Genomic DNA, 4,160 nt, shown 5'->3' on the forward strand with positions numbered 1-4,160 from the left:
TGTACTGCGTTAGGCTAACCGAGACTTGTCATTTGCACTTATATATTGTTGCTCTTTTGTTAGTTTTGACTGCTTTTATTGTCCTCATTTGTAAGTCGCTTTGGATAAAAGCGTCTGCTAAATGACTAAATGTAAATGTAATGTAATGTAATGTTATCCTAATTTAACACAAGACACATGGTCTAAAATGCATAGCATCAACAACCTTTTACCTAAGTATTTCAAAGAACACTTACAGCAAAGTAATCGTGTTTTTAAAGAATAAATTCGACTAGCCTATGTGCACATGTAGTAGCACAAACAACTATACAGTGTGCCCTATGGGCACAATGCGTTTAACACAATTACATTTTTGAATCGTACCTGACAGCAGAGAGACATACAGCAGCGAGAGTTCTGGTGCTGAGCTCCAGAGACTCTCACACACTGCATGGGGGGTTTCCTGACTACAGAATCCAAAAGACTGATTTGCAACATTCCCTTAAATACTACCAGAACAAAAACAAAGAAATCTTTAAATCAGTTGTAAAAACATAAAAGACCTTTTGGTCTTTTAGGTTCCCGTGCTCCAGGGTTGCACCTGGCTGGAGATCCCACAGGCCTAAAGGGACACACACCCCCTCCTCAGCAGAACATAATTCTACAAAGGTTTTGAATCTTTCTCATAATATAAATGACTACTGTGAAATTGAAACCAATTTCCCAATCGCACAAAGACCTTTAAAATGACACCAAACATGAAAAGTTTACGATCATGAATCCTGAAGATATAGTAAATGTTTTATGTGAGCATAGCAACTTGAGTTCTTGGCATTTCTCTGTCAACTTTTAGTGACCTGGACCATGTGCCCAGGGGGGAAGGATGGGTGAAGGGACTGAAGAGCAGATAGTCTTTCTTCCAGATCTTCCCATCTTGATCAAAGCCCATTGTTTCTGAGTGTTTGGCTTTACGAGGAGATCAAAGCCCAGTGTTTTGTGGCATGGCATTTGCATTGCGAGAGTGTTTGGATTCACAAAGAATTTATTTTATAAGGAAATAATTTCACCCCTTTCACCCAAAAGCCTCTAAAACCCTCCACAAATAGCAATGCTCAACACGATCAAAGGCTTTCTCTTGGTCTAATGAGATTAACCCACAATCTAAATTTAACAACTTGGAGACTTCCAAAACATCACGAACCAAAGAAATATTATCAAATACTGATCTACGGGGAGCACAGTAAGTCTGGTCAGGATGGATGACACCATCCATCACTCCTGCTAACCTGTTAGCCAAGCCTGGTCTCATGTTTATACGTAGGTATTAATAATAATATAATAATAATACTACCTCAAATATTTCTGCTCTTTTTTTTCATTTCTCTTGCACCATTTACATTTAATGTTGCAATATTCACTTCACTCATTTTTAGAAAAGAAGAGGAAAACAAGAACCATAGCAGCACTCCACACACACCAACCACATCAATAGCCAAGCTATTAGGCTTTCTCAGACTCTTCATTAGCATTGTCAGAAGTGAATTTTCTCACTATCTTCTTTAATCGATATACCTCTTTGTTGGTAAACAACCCCTCCGACATAAAAGATCTAGTTTTACCAACAAACTGCTTAACCTCAGGAAAATACTCTTCATCACGCACCCTTCTCTTATTTTTTGTGGCTCTGAGAAAGAGCATAATGTCATCCACTTCATAACTTCGGCTGGAAAAGTCACTCTGAGATAAACTGACGCTGGAATCGGAAGACTCACTGCCACTTTCCATTCCGTCCTCACCATAAACATCCTCTACACCTGCTTTCTTAGCCTTAACGGCTTGAAAATCGCCAGATTTTTTCCTTTTAGATGGAACTTTAAATTCACTTTGCCCTGTCTCCATTTCAATGCCATCACACAACAAATTGGGCTGCAAAATGTTGACCGCGCTATCGCTTTGTTTCTTGTCCGTTTTAATAGTGGACTTACAAGACTGAACATTCAAGGTTTCAGAACTAGCCGGTGCATTTACCTCATCCTCATTACTAGCCGGTGTATTTACCTCATCCGCATTACTAGCCGGTGCATTTACCTCATCCACATTACTAGCCGGTGTATTTACATCATCCGCATTACTAGCCGATGTATTTACCTCATCCGCATTACTAACTGCTGTATTTACCTCATCCGCATTACTAGCCGGTGTATTAACCTCATCCACATTACTAGCCGGTGTATTTACATCATCCGCATTACTAGCCGATGTATTTACCTCATCCGCATTACTAACTGCTGTATTTACCTCATCTGCATTACTAGCCGGTGTATTTACCTCATCCGCATTACTAGCCGGTGTATTTACCTCATCCGCATTACTAGCCGGTGTATTACTAGCCGCTGTATTTACCTCATCCGCATTCTTGGGATCTGTTATCTGGTTATCTGAAACGCATTCGGTGCGCTCTCACTCTCGGACGAATTCACAGTAGTGCTCTCCTCCACTGCACCTGTCTCTGCCACAGGCGGGCAGCGTTAGACGGTCCAGCCTCAACAGGCTCGCCAGCATTAAGATCATTCGCCGAGCTGTTTTCTTTACCAGGGCAAGCGCGAACCAAGTGACCCACCTCCCCGCAATTAAACTGATATAAGTTCAGTTCTCTTTGTATGTCTGGGTCTCAGGTGTTCTGAGCAGAAGGAAGCATGTGTAATTGCAAACAAGTAAGGTAAATATGAATAATGAACGATAGCATTAATTTGGATGTTTAAGTGCATTAGTAGAAATGTAGACGTAGCCTACGTTATATAATAAATTTGCGTAACGTTATAAATGTTCATGTGAGTAGGGTTATTAATAGGTCATTTTTTTAACCATTTATTAACAATTGCGTGTCGCAAGCCCGGCTAGTTCAGTCGGAGAGCATGAGACTCTTATTAATCTCAGGGTCGTGTGTTGGAGCCCCACGTTGGGCGCAATCATTTGCATAACGTTATAAATGTTCATGTGAGTAGGGTTATTAATAGGTCATTTTTTTAACCATTTATTAACAATTGCGTGTAGCAAGCCCGGCTAGTTCAGTCGGTAGAGCATGAGACTCTTATTAATCTCAGGGTCGTGTGTTGGAGCCCCACGTTGGGCGCAATGTTTTTCAGTCCTTAATATTTGAGCTGCAATAAAAGGCTATGACGTCACAGTGGTGTGTATCTCCGTCTCTGTGGCGCAATCGGTTAGCGCGTTCGGCTGTTAACCGAAAGGTTGGTGGTTCGAGCCCACCCAGGGACGAAAGTGCTTTTTTCAAACGAATGATGAATATTCCTGAACATTGCACTAAGTATAGCACGCTACAGAGGAGAAGTAAGCCTACTGGTGGCCAATACCTGTTACCTGGTGTGCTACGCTTTTATAGTTTACAATAAACTATTAAGTCTATTCTCATTATATTATTTTAAAATATTTATTTGAAATGTTAAATAGTACAGTTGTTTTTATAGCAATGTTGAAGTCAAATATGCGACTACGTATTTTAATTTAAGTTCTACAGCAATCAGGTCAAACCTGAAAGAAGTAATTTCTTGGCGTTACATGACTGCTCCCTAGTGGAGGATATCAAATATTTCCTATAAGAAGAGGATATAAAATATAGTTCACCCAAAAATATAACTTGATGGCTTTATTATTTTTAAAAGCTGATTAGGCTACCAGTTGCTGGTGGATGTTTTCAAAGCCTTGCTCTTTGCCAGATGACTTCACGGTAATTAGTAAATGCTGGAGGAAAGCCATTTGAAAAAGATCATACTGTTTGCAGAATTTTCCTAGAAATTAGTGGGAGTGTTATTATTTAACACCATGTGTGGCTGAGAGGATTTGCTTGTTACTGCAATTACGTGTTGGCTACATATCAGTTGTTTTGTGCATATAGTCCTCCCTTCCGGATTCCCCTATGACTAATTTCAGTGTCTCATTAAACTCTCCACATGAGTTCTGTGTTGACACTGGACAAGCTACAACAGCCCAATCACACACACACACTCACTCACACACACACTCACTCACACACACACTCACTCACACACACACTCACTCACACACACACACACACACACACTCACACACACACACACTCACACACACTCACACACACACACACACACTCACTCACTCACTCACACACTCACACACACACACAC

At 40.6% G+C, this 4,160-nt stretch overlaps 2 non-coding genes across 2 annotated transcripts; both read left to right on the forward strand.

Annotated features, from left to right (window-relative positions):
- The first annotated feature begins 3,036 nt into the window (after positions 1-3,036).
- Positions 3,037-3,112, forward strand: trnak-cuu (transfer RNA lysine (anticodon CUU)). Its single transcript has one exon. It is a non-coding gene; the product is annotated as a tRNA-Lys (tRNA).
- A 69-nt stretch (positions 3,113-3,181) lies between these two features.
- trnan-guu (transfer RNA asparagine (anticodon GUU)) lies at positions 3,182-3,255 on the forward strand. Its single transcript has one exon. It is a non-coding gene; the product is annotated as a tRNA-Asn (tRNA).
- Positions 3,256-4,160: the final 905 nt, after the last annotated feature.

Source organism: Sinocyclocheilus grahami, unplaced genomic scaffold (genome assembly GCF_001515645.1).
Source record: "Sinocyclocheilus grahami isolate Dianchi unplaced genomic scaffold, SAMN03320097.WGS_v1.1 scaffold1775.1, whole genome shotgun sequence".
Classification (NCBI taxonomy): domain Eukaryota; kingdom Metazoa; phylum Chordata; class Actinopteri; order Cypriniformes; family Cyprinidae; genus Sinocyclocheilus; species Sinocyclocheilus grahami.